Here is a 12,890-nt window from a genome sequence, read left to right on the forward strand (position 1 = left end):
ACAGTAACCCCTCTGAAAACTATCAAATCAACCAAAAATACTCAGTTAATTGTCAAATGTTTACATTCTCTTCCAGAATCACCAAAATACTATTCCAATAGAGAACTAAACTGATTTGACCATTTCTGTTTTCCTATGCACACATCTCTCCTTGTTTTCATCCTCCCTGTTTCCTCCAATGGATTTTCTCAATTTCCTCATCTTTCTCTCTCTCAGCCCCAGAATGGCCCACCTGAACGTCTCTGGCGAGGGCGGGGCGCGGTAATGGCGTTAATGCTCAGTAATACGGGCCAGATATTATAATCTAAACACTGTCACATTGCGTTAGCCGTGGGAGACTGACGTGTCAATGCCGCGTTGCGCAGGTGACGCATAGGGCTCAGGAAGCGTGGCCCGGTAATCGTCGAAAACAGACACGTTTATTTTATGGTGAGTTTTTGTTTGTAGAATTTATTTCAGCCTATGTGGTTTGTGCCAGGGACAGTGAGTGGAATGCGCCTGCCTGTGATCCCACGTGCATGCGCCTGCCTGTGTGTGTTCAGGCTGAGTGCGCGCTTGGTTGGTGATTTATGCGCGTGTGTAATTGAGTGTTCATAAAAGTTTGTCCGGAGCGCGTGTAATTGTGTGTTCAGGACCCACCATGTGCGAGCGTGTGTGTAATTGGGTGTTATCGATGCTGTGAGTGTTTGTGTGAGTCTCAAAGTGTGTTTGGACAGATCACGGGTTGAGTGGAGGCCTCGTTGTGAGGTAATGCTCTGGAAAGTTCTCATTGTTTGTTATCAGGACTCAGACATTCCCCCTAAAAGATGGTCCGTTTTGTTTGTGTATCTCTGTCTGTAAATTGCCTGGATTTACTGAAATCCTTATAGTGCTTGTAGTGTTTTTATTTCTTGTCCTCAATCATACAAGGATAAAGAATACTTTAAAAAACATGTACAGATGATTGTGGGTTTTAAAACCTTAAAGCCACAGTCTGTAAGATGTTCAGTGATTTAAATTGCCATTCTCATTTAACATGTACCATTTCATATTACTGCAGCTGGTCTATATCCTATGTGTGTGGTGTCCTATATTAATGTTCTGTATTGCTCTGGATGTATGGTGTATTATAGTGGTGTATGTATTCAGATGTTCTATAGTGTCTAGTGTTGAATATTAGTGTAGGTGCTTGTGGCCTGTGAGCATACATTAGGCATATGCTTAGTATAGTGTGTAGATGTGTGATGTGTCTATACTATTGTGTAGTGAAGGTGTGTGTGTGTGTGTGTAGTGTTGCGTAGCGTAGTTGTGTATAGCATTGTGTAGGGAAGGCGTGTGTCTCGAGTTGTGTAGTGTGGGTGTGTTAAGCGTTGTGTAACCTAGGTGTGTGTGGTGTGGGTCCTGTTTAATTGATGCAGGCTGCCCATCGATCCCTCCCGCCCGGCTTAATGAAGGCCTGATTGGTTTGTGAGGGCTGGCTGGTTCTGCTCAGCTGCCTACTGCCGGCCCCGGCCCCGCCGCACACACTAATCCACACACACACCCTCAATTCACCATCACTCTTGGTCTCACACTTTGTCTCTGTCTCTCTCCTCTGTATCTCACTCTCCCTGCTCTCTCTCGTTCTACCACTGTCTCCCTTTATGTCTCTCTACTATTTCTCTGCTCTACCTCACTTTCCCCTTTCTTTTTATTGGACCTGTCTATCATAGACATTTGACCCCAACAACACTGTGTAACAAGTCTGACACCTAGATTTAGTCACACCCTTCTGTAAATGTGGACACACCAGTGGCTGTCCTCTGGTATTTTCTGTATATTTCTATATCTGTGTCTCCCCTTCAGTGCCGACCTCTCATTCAGGGCAGGTGGGGTAGAGCCAAAAAAAAGGCTTGCCTGTTTTGCATGTTATTTTGGCATTAACACGTGTCACATATCAGTGTGCAAAGAATGTAAGAAAAAAAAAATATATGTCATTGAGCTGATAAAGCTGCATAAACTCAGTGTTCTGTCACTCATGGGGACACTACGTCACAGCCAAGTCTAAGGGTAGAGCTAGAAAATTCGAACCCCTTGAGTGCTGCCATAGAGTTACATTAGAAGTGCCCATCCAAAAAGGCTCAAGGTCATTGGCCACAGATAAAATCACATCAAATCACATATCTACAGTAGCTTTGATTGGACTACTTTCAAATCTTAGCTAGCAGTTATCATCATGAATCAAGTCGACAATCTACTGGAAAATCCTTTTTAATCCTTGTCATATGAAGAGAAATAATGAAGAGAAATTATAGATTAAATATATTGGTGCGTCTCCCGGATGGCGCAGTGGTCTAAGGCACTGCATTGCAGTGCTAGGTGTGCCACTAGAGGTCCAGGCTCTGTCGCAGCTGGCCATGACCGGGAGACCCATGGGGCGGTGCACAATTGGTTCAGCGTCGTCCGGGTTAGGGGAGGGTTTGGCCGGCAGGGATGTTCTTATCCCATCGCGCTCTAGCGATTCCTGTGGCGGGCCGGGCGCAATGCCCGCTGACACGGTCGCCAGGTGTACGGTGTTTCCAATGGTGCAACTGACTTCTGGGTTAAGCGGGTATTGTGTCAAGAAGCAGTGCAATTTGGCTGGGTTGTGTTTTGGGGACGCACGGCTCTCGACCCTCGCCTCTCCCGAGTCCTTACGGGTGTTGCAGCGATGAGATAAGACTGTAACTACCAATTGGATACCACGAAAAAGGGGCAAAAGTAAAGATGTGTGTATATATATATATATATATATATATATATATATATATATATATACACACACACACACAGTGGGGAGAACAAGTATTTGATACACTGCCGATTTTGCAGGTTTTCCTACTTACAAAGCATGTAGAGGTCTGTCATTTTTATCATAGGTACACTTCAACTGTGAGATGGAATCTAAAACGAAAATCACATTGTATGATTTTTAAATAATCAATTTGCATTTTATTGCATGACATAAGTATTTGATCACCTACCAACCAGTAAGAATTCCGGCTCTCACAGACCTGTTCGTTTTTCTTTAAGAAGCCCGCCTGTTCTCCACTCATTACCTGTATTAACTGCACCTGTTTGAACTCATTACCTGTATAAAAGACACCTGTCCACACACTCAATCAAACAGACTCCAACCTCTCCACAATGGCCAAGACCAGAGAGCTGTGTAAGGACATCAGGGATAAAATTGTAGACCTGCACAAGGCTGGGATGGGCTACAGGAAAATAGGCACGCAGCTTGGTGAGAAGGCAACAACTGTTGGTGCAATTATTAGAAAATGGAAGAAGTTCAAGATGACGGTCAATCACCCTCGGTTTGGGACTCCATGCAAGATCTCACCGCGTGGGGCATCAATGATCATGAGGAAGGTGAGGGATTAGCCCAGAACTACACCGCAGGACCTGGTCAATGACCTGAAGAGAGCTGGGACCACAGTCTCAAAGGAAACCATCAGTAACACACTAAGCCGTCATGGATTAAATTCCTGCAGCGCATGCAAGGTCCCCCTGCTCAAGCCAGCGCATGTCCAGGCCCGTCTGAAGTTTGCCAATGACCATCTGGATGATCCAGAGGAGGAATGGGAGAAGGTCATGTGGTCTGATGAGACAAAAATAGAGCTTTTTGGTCTAAACTCCACTCACCCTGTTTGGAGGAAGAAGAAGGATGAGTACAACCCCAAGAACATCATCCCAACCGTGAAGCATGGAGGTGGAAACATCATTCTTAGGGGATGCTTTTCTGCAAAGGGGACAGGATGACTGCACCTTATTGAGGGGAGGATGGATGGGGCCATGTATCGCGAGATCTTGGCCAACAACCTCCTTCCCTCAGTAGGAGCATTGAAGATGGGTCGTGGCTGGGTCTTCCAGCATGACAACGACCCGAAACACACAGCCAGGGCAACTAAGGAGTGGCTTCGTGAGAAGCATCTCAAGTCCTGGAGTGGCCTAGCCAGTCTCCAGACCTGAACCCAATAGAACATTTTGGAGGGAGCTGAAAGTCCGTACTGCCCAGCGACAGCCCCGAAACCTGAAGGATCTGGAGAAGGTCTGTATGGAGGAGTGGGCCAAAATCCCTGCTGCAGTGTGTGCAAACCTGGTCAAGAACTACAGGAAACGTATGACCGCAGTAATTGCAAACAAAGGTTTCTGTACCAAATATTAAGTTCTGTTTTTCTGATGTATCAAATACTTATGTCATGCAATAAAATGCAAATTAATTACTTAAAAATCAATGTGATTTTCTGGATTTTGTTTTAGATTCCGTCTCTCACAGTTGAAGTGTACCTATGATAAAAATGACGGACCTCTACATGCTTTGTAAGTAGGAAAACCTGCAAAATCGTCAGTGTATCAAATACTTGTTCTCCCCACTGTGTGTGTGTGTGTGTGTATTTATATATATAATTATCAGTGCTCATCGGCCATTGGACATAAACATTACACAACAAGTTGGAAATCAGAATTTCAACAATGAGTGGTTTGGAAGGAATCAGTGGCTAACTGCAAGCGTTGTAAAGCAATCATTAGCCTGCTATTCAGTGGAGTGGCTGTGTGGTTCCAAGTCTGAGATTAAGCGTTTATTTTCCTAGTTTAAAATTATAAATATTTAACATTGGCCATGCTGTCAATGAAGCATGATTTGTGCTACGCTCAAAATAACTTAACTCATAATTACAAAATCTGACTTTAGTGAGTTCAAGACAACTGGGAACTCGGGAGAAATGAGCTACTACTGGGAAAATATGTTTTGAACTTTCATCCAACTCGGAATTGTAAATCGGGAACTCGGGCCTCTTTCTAGAGCTACGATCTGAAGATCACTGACGTCACCACGATTCATACTTTTTTTCTGAGTTCCCAGTTGTCTTGAAAGCACCGTAAATCCACAAAGGACCACTGTGCCACCTTCCTGTTCAAGTGAGCACAGCACAACAAGGTGAGTCCAAAAATGTATTGTATGCTGCTGCATAAATGATGTAATACGCCAGGGAGATATGTATACTGTAGCTAAGAAAGTAATACTAAGTGTATGTTGTTTTGTAAGCTGTTAGTAGCCCATGGACCTCACCCTAATAATTGTCTATTTTTGCCTACTGTTCTGACTTGGTGGTGCACATGTAATCTATAACCTGTTTTTGAGAAATGTAATTGTTGAATATTGTAAGTGCTTTCATTGTCTGCTTATATTCCCCCTTTATTTATCCTGCGGTTCTGACTTGGTGTACAGCGAGAGCCCTGTAGAATGGTCCATGTTCTGAATTGTCACTGTACATTTCAAAAGTGCTGAACAAATAATTATATTGACTACGTCCATTCTAGCCCGTTCATTAATGTCTTACTCTAAATTATGGATTGCCTCTTATCCACTTGTTCCTTTATGCCATAGTTTGTACATCTCAATTGTCCGTAGAAATCACATTTGTTTAACCAAGTCAGCCATATCAGCTATGTTTTTTTAAAGGCAGTAAATGAGGCTGAATGAACTGTTTTGCTGCCAGACAAGGCTCCGCTGATAACCAGGTGTCGCAGTGGTATAGTGCAATTCATGTATTGTTTAGTGTTGTGTTGTGAAGTGGCTTTGCTGGCATGCATCCCACTTTTTTTTTTGCTCCACCAAGATGTGCATGCTAAAATGTCCACTGCTCCCCTTACTGTCCCCATATCTCTGTCTTGTATCCGGAACCAGCCCAGACACACATGGCATGTCCTTTTGACTCTCTATGTGTCTGAGGGCTTCTCTCTTGGTGTCAGTGTCTCAGTGTCTCTTTTCAGCACAGACAGTCTCAGTAACATGTCAGTCAGACATGGTGCGTCAGTCATCTCAACGACTATAAGTCTTCCTGTGCCAGTCACTACAGACACACATACCAAGGTATTACACTGCCGTCTCCCTAATGGGTTTGTCAAACACTCCTTCACAGAGCCAGTCACTACGACAGGCAGGGGACTGCTATCAGTCTCTCTCGCTCTCTCTCTCGTGTGTGTGTGTGTGTATGTGTGTGTATGTGTGTGTGTGTGTGTGTGTGTGTGTGTGTCATTCACCAGTGTCAATCTCAGAAGGGGAAATAAAAGGCCATCCATGTATCAGCCAAAACTCTCCCACTTTTCAGTCTGGCATTGCAGCGGGCAGCCCCATCTCTCACTGTCTGTCAGTCAGTCAGAGAGGCTGGAGCTGGCATCAAGAGGCATCAAGCTGTCATAGAAGTCTCTAGCTAGCAGGGTTCAAATTGTAGGGTTGCACCCTCACATCCATGTCGGAAATATGACTGTCTATCCAGACCTTTTTTTAGGTTATCCCTGTGGGTTCACGTGAATAATAATGTAAACAAACAAGCAAATAGCGCTGATAGCAGAGATGCATATTCAACACCACAGACAGCGTGATCAGAATCCCTGCAATCTGCCGTTCAGAACCAAATAACAGTGGAGAGAAGCTGTCTGGTGAAGCTGCAGCAATGTCAATGGCCACTAGGGGAATCCTGAACATAAAATCAAATGTTATTTGTCACATGCACCGAATACAACAGGTGTAGACCTTAACGTGAAATGCTTACTTACTACAAGCCCTTAACCAACAATGCAGTTCAAGATAGAGTTTTTAGAAAATATTTACTAAATAAATGAAAAAGCAACACAATAAAATAACAATAACGAGGTTATATACAGGGGTTACCGGTACCGAGTCAATGTGCGGGGTACAGGTTATTGGAGGTAATTTGTACATGTAGGTAGGGGTAAAGTGACTATGCATAGATAATAAACAGCGAGTAGCAGCAGTGTAAAAACAAAGGGGTGGGTGGGGTCAATGTAAATAGCCCGGGTGGCTATTTGATTAATTGTTCAGCAGTCTTATGGCTTGGGGGTAGAAGCTGTTAAGGATACTTTTGGACCTAGACGTGGCGCTCTGGTACCGATTGCTGTGCGGTAACAGAGAGAACAGTCTATGACTTGGGTGACGGGAGTCTTTGACAATTTTTGGGGCTTTCATCTGACAGGTCCTATTATATAGGTCCTGGATGGCACGAAGCTTGGCCCCAGTGATGTACTGGGCCGTACGCACTACCCTCTATAGCGCCTTACGGTCGGATGCCGAGAAGTTGCCATACCAGGCGGTGATGCAACCGGTCAGGATGCTCTCGATGGTGCAGCTGTAGAACTTTTTGAGGATCGGGGGACCCATGCTAAATCTTTTCAGGCTTCTGAGGGGGAAAAGGTGTTGTTGTGCCCTCATCACGACTGTCTTGGTGTGTTTGGACCATGATAGTTTGTTGTTGATGTGGACACCAAGGAACTTGAAACTCTCGACCCGCTCCACTACAGTCCTGTCCATGTGAATAGGGGCGTGTTCGGCCATCCTTCTCCTGTAGTCCACGATCATCTCCTTTGTCTTGCTCACGTTGAGGGACAAGTTGTTGTCCTGACACCACACTGCCAGGTCTCTGACCTCCTCCCTATAGACTGTCTCATCGTTGTTGTTGATCAGCCCTACCACTGTTGTGTTGTCAGCAAACTTAATGATGGTGTTGGAGTCGTGCTTGGCCACGCAGTCATGGGTGAACGGGGAGTACAGGAGGGGACTACGCACACACTTCAGAAGGGCCCCCATGTTGAGGATCAGCGTGGCAGATGTGTTGTTGCCTACCCTTACCACCTGGGGGTGACCCGTTGGGAAGTCCAGGATCCAGCTGCAGAGGGAGATGTTTAGTCCCAGGGTCCTTAGCTTAGTCATTAGCTTCGTAGGCACTATGGTGTTGAACGCTGAGCTGTAGTCAATGAACAGCATTCTCACATAGGTGTTCCTTTTGTCCAGGTGGGAAAGGGCAGTGTGAAGTGCGAATGAGATTGCATCATCTGTGGATCTGTTGGGGCAGTGTGCGAATTGGAATGGGTCTAGGGTGCCCGGGAGGATGCTGTTGATGTGAGCCATGACCAGCCTTTCAAAGCACTTCATGGCTACCGACGTGAATATAATTCGGCCTCACTGCTGTCCAAGGTGCTGAATCTGAATATGCAATCCTGCTACGGGAAGGCCCACACAGGAAGAACCTATTAAGGAGCCTGATAGACTGCTTCCGCCTTACTTTATTTCAAACTATTAGATTTAGTTTAGTCATAAATCTGCAAAAAACTAAAAGAAACTTCTTCAGTGATTCCTTGAAACGACAATCCCGAGGGGTCGATGTATCAGGGTGGGGGTCAATTCAGTTTTCAAATCAGAAAGTGCATTTTTAAAATCATTTTTTAATGAATACATGGAATTCTAATTTAATTACAAATTGACTGCATTCTATGATCTGAACCCTGGTAAGCTACGGAGTAGACTGGGTCCTGGTCAAGATGTTAACGTACAGAGTAGACTGGGTCCTGGTCAAGATGTTAACCTACAGAGTAGACTAGGTCCTGGTCAAGATGTTAACCTACAGAGTAGACTGGGTCCTGGTCAAGATGTTAACCTACAGAGTAGACTGGGTCCTGGTCAAGATGTTAACCTACAGAGTAGACTGGGTCCTGGTCAAGATGTTAACGTACAGAGTAGACTAGGTCCTGGTCAAGATGTTAACCTACAGAGTAGACTGGGTCCTGGTCAAGATGTTAACCTACAGAGTAGACTGGGTCCTGGTCAAGATGTTAACCTACAGAGTAGACTGGGTTCTGGTCAAGATGTTAACCTACAGAGTAGACTAGGTCCTGGTCAAGATGTTAACCTACAGAGTAGACTAGGTCCTGGTCAAGATGTTAACCTACAGAGTAGACTGGGTCCTGGTCAAGATGTTAACGTACAGAGTAGACTGGGTTCTGGTCAAGATGTTAACCTACAGAGTAGACTAGGTCCTGGTCAAGATGTTAACCTACGGAGTAGACTGGGTCCTGGTCAAGATATTAACCTATGGAGTAACCTAGGTTCTGGTCAAGATGTTAACCTACAGAGTAGACTGGGTCCTGGTCAAGATGTTAACATACAGAGTAGACTGGGTCCTGGTCAAGATGTTAACCTACGGAGTAGACTGGGTCCTGGTCAAGATGTTAACCTACGGAGTAGACTAGGTTCTGGTCAAGATGTTAACCTACAGAGTAGACTGGGTCCTGGTCAAGATGTTGGTTTCCCTATAGAAGGCCAAGCTCTTCACAACTGTCAATCATATTAAAGTCAGTCTGTGTACCTCTGGTCTGTGTGTGTGTGTGTATGGCTCCCTTTACCTTAACCTTCCACCTATTCCTATAGCCAACGCTACCCCCACAAACACACAATAGCACACACTGATAAGTGGTGTGTGTTTACAGCTTGTTCATTTCCACTCTGCAACTCTCAGCTGAGAAAAGAGTGCGGGAGAGAGAGCAGGAAAGAGCGAGGGATAGAGAAAAGGAGAGCAGGAGAGAGCGAGGGATAGAGAAAAGGAGAGCAGGAGAGAGAAAGGGATAGAGAAAAGGAGAGCAGGAGAGAGAGAGAGGGAGGGTTTATGGCAATGTTTTTGTCCTGGAGAGAAATAGCCCTCCAGATTGTAATTGGAGGCAGAGAAAGAGAGAAAGAGGAGGGAGGGAGAGACAGCAGAAATTGCTTGGCTGGGGCTGTGTGGGATGATAGTGTTTTTGACAGGTAAATAAGGCTGTGATTGTGGACAGTTACACTGCACCTCGCTGACCCTCACACACGCTGGCCTCCTCCATCTATATTTCACTCTGACACGCATGCTGACTCCCTCTCTCTACTACACACACCCTCACACACAACCTCGCATACTGTACACACTGATACATATACACTCTCACACACAACCTCACATACTGTACACACTGATACATATACACTTTCACACACAACCTCACATACACACTGACACATATACACACTCGGACACGCAGCCTCACATACACACAGACACACACTCGGACACATGACCTCACATACACACAGACACAGATACACACTCAGACACACAACCTCACACACAAACACACACACACACACAAACGTACACATGTGTACACAGAAAAAAACATGCATGCCCACACACACTGTGTACACTATGGCACTCTCATTGATTCTACCAATAGCCACAGCACAGCATGCTCAGGAAAACACAACAATACCCTGTTGTATGTATACATACATACATACATACATACATACATACATACATGTACCTTATAGGACAATCTGCCTTGGATATCAGGGTAACTTTCTAATTAAACTAGTCTGCGACTCCTACATGTACCAACCCCACTGCCTGACACAATCACATACTGTATAACATATACTAACATGACAGTGGGCTAAATACGTCATCCCTATAGACCTATACTGCCCTACCAAGCAAAAAGGCAGTAACTGCTCATAGTGTGGAACTGAGAAAAATTGCTTTTATTTACTTTGGTTTCACTGTAACTTTATACAGCTACTGCTAATATGACCCCCATTTTCTTCCAATCACAATACAATAGAGGCAGGATACTTGTCCACATGACTAAACATGTACTTAATGTAGCAAAACATGTCATTAACTCATTTTTGACCAAATGTGCAGTATACTGCCTTTTTGCTTGATAGGGCAGTATACTGCCTTTTTGCTTGATAGGGCAGTATACTGCCTTTACTGCTCAAACATTCACTGACCACCATTACTTTACTAACCCTATTTATTTATTACTGTCCCTCTCAAACGATGTATTTTATTTTTGAAGATATATATTCTCTATAGGACTATAGTGGTATCTCTTCTTCCTACACGTTTTCTCCTTCCTTCCATCTTCCCATCCTCTTTTATCAAGTCAACAACCATCTCCCCCCTCCCCTCCTGCCTGCCCTTGCCTCCCTCGCTCCCTCCCTCTCTCACTTCAATCTCAAGTGTTTTCAATTTTATTCTAGAGTGGAATTAACTACCCCCGATGTCAAATTGCCGACGAAATCGATAATAATATCTTTACAAAAGAGGATATTCCAGTCTCTCGCGTCGGCTTTTGAAAAATGGAAAATTTAGCCGAGATTGATTCATTAGTTGACACGTTATAGGACGGTATAAGTATTGATCGCGGCCTGTCATGTCCCATCTCGGCTAATCGAAGCTGAGGCGCTCTGTCGATGGGCGCATTTTTCATAATTCCAACGCCGGGGAGAGAGACTAGCCGGCGCAGGCGACTGCTCGGCTTTGAGAGAAAAGGGGAGAATGGAAGGAGGAGGGGGGGGGGCAGAAAGCAGAAGAACGATAGACGGGAAGAGATGACTGGGGGGGAAATAGGTAGGGGGCAAAGAGTGGAAGACCGAGAAATAGAGTGAAAAAGAGGCATGGGGTAAAAGGGGAAAATAAAGGGACAAGAACGGGGATTTTTTTTATGTGCACGGACACAGCTACACAGCTAGCCTGGAGGCCTGAGGGGTGAGGGCTAGGGGGAAGGTATTGGGACGTAGATAATTAATGCATTAACAAATTAAATCCTAACGGTGAGATAACGAGGTGGAGGGAAGAACGGAGGGGAAGCCAGTGGGATGGCAAAAGAGAGAAATAGGGCGACAATGGGGAGGGATGGATTTTAATTGGGGACGAAGATGCGGAGAGGTGTGAAAACGGCTAGATCGTATGAGGAGAGAGCGAAGGTGGAGTGCTGAGAGGGGAGGTTGGGGTGGTGGGGTGGGTGAAATAAATAGAAATCGAATGACTTGGGTGCGATGAGAAAGAAGTTCTGAGGCGGAAAAAAATATAAAGAGCAGCGAAAAGACACAACGACAATGATGGAGAAACTTTTGATAGCTGTGCAATTCGTTTGGAAAGTTGGTATTGCTCGCGCTCAAGAATTCAGTCCAACATAATGCCACCGCTCTCACATTCTTGTCACGAGTTCCATGAATCTAGGGGACACGTCAATCAACTAAAGAACGCTGTTGGAAGGGAATGGAGTCTACCTGTTTTTTTGCCGCTCTTTTACTGGCCCCTGCATTGGCCCTCTGGCCCATGTCCTAGATATACCTGTTTTCCTTCCTGTATAAATAACATAATTGGCATACTGTAGTAGCTACAGTGTGAAACCATAAATGAAGACAATGTTTAAGTTGGATGAAATGGGCCAATAGACCCACAGATCCCTTTCTAAAAGGGGACTATATTGTAAATATGGTGCAGTGTGGCTAAATTGATTAAGCTTGGCACTTGCAATGACAAGGTTTTGGGTTCGATTCCCACGGGGATCAGTAAAACACATTTGAAAATGTATTCATGCAAGTAAGTCGCTCTGGATAAGAGCACCTGCTAAATGACTCAGATCAAAATGTAGACCTACTTACAAGCGGTTTAGGCCTACTTAGAGAGGGAGATGCTGAGCTGAAGATGGTCCCCTATGTTCTAATATTCGCATGCCTAAATATAACCACTATTCTGGTGGCAACCTTTATGAATCTCAGTTCATTATATATGATTTGAATAAAGTCACAGGGATATTTTGTTGTGTTGAGAGAAAAGCAGAGGTTGGGCCAAAGGCTACCACAAAAAAACTATGATAAGAGTGCTGCAGCTGATGACAAATGGTGGAAAGCATCAAGACAAATGAGATACACAAAATTAGGAGAGATTGAGTTGACGGAGTTGGATTAGAAGAAGGAGAGAGGGATGACTAGAAAAGGAGGAGAGTGAGTGCATATGAGCAAGATGGAGAAATAGAGGGGGGTGCGCGTGGGGGTCTCGGTACTTGGCAGTCTCTGGGTATCTCAGGTTCTCTCCGGCCGGGAAAGCGGTCGATATTTAATTGTTATTGCTAGCATGAAACGCACGGAAGCGGGGCCTGTACGAAAAATTCTCATTTATTTGGTATTCTTGTCCCCCCTCTATGTGGAACGCCGGGGGTGTGCGGGGTTAGAAGCGAGGGGCAGTTACCGCGCTATGGGGGTAGAAATAGAGGGA

The 12,890-nt window shown here is 44.9% G+C and overlaps 1 protein-coding gene across 1 annotated transcript in view; it reads left to right on the forward strand.

Moving 5' to 3' along the window:
- The first annotated feature begins 344 nt into the window (after nucleotides 1-344).
- LOC115140799 (ETS domain-containing transcription factor ERF-like) overlaps nucleotides 345-12,890 on the forward strand; it is a 76,714-nt gene continuing 64,168 nt past the window's right edge. Inside the window, exon 1 of the mRNA XM_065027929.1 lies at nucleotides 345-429. The gene's annotated coding sequence lies outside the window, so the exon portion shown is untranslated. The remainder of the gene's footprint in view (nucleotides 430-12,890) is intronic.

The sequence above is a fragment of the Oncorhynchus nerka genome, linkage group LG14, assembly GCF_034236695.1.
Source record: "Oncorhynchus nerka isolate Pitt River linkage group LG14, Oner_Uvic_2.0, whole genome shotgun sequence".
In the NCBI taxonomy this organism is placed as follows: Eukaryota; Metazoa; Chordata; class Actinopteri; order Salmoniformes; family Salmonidae; genus Oncorhynchus; species Oncorhynchus nerka.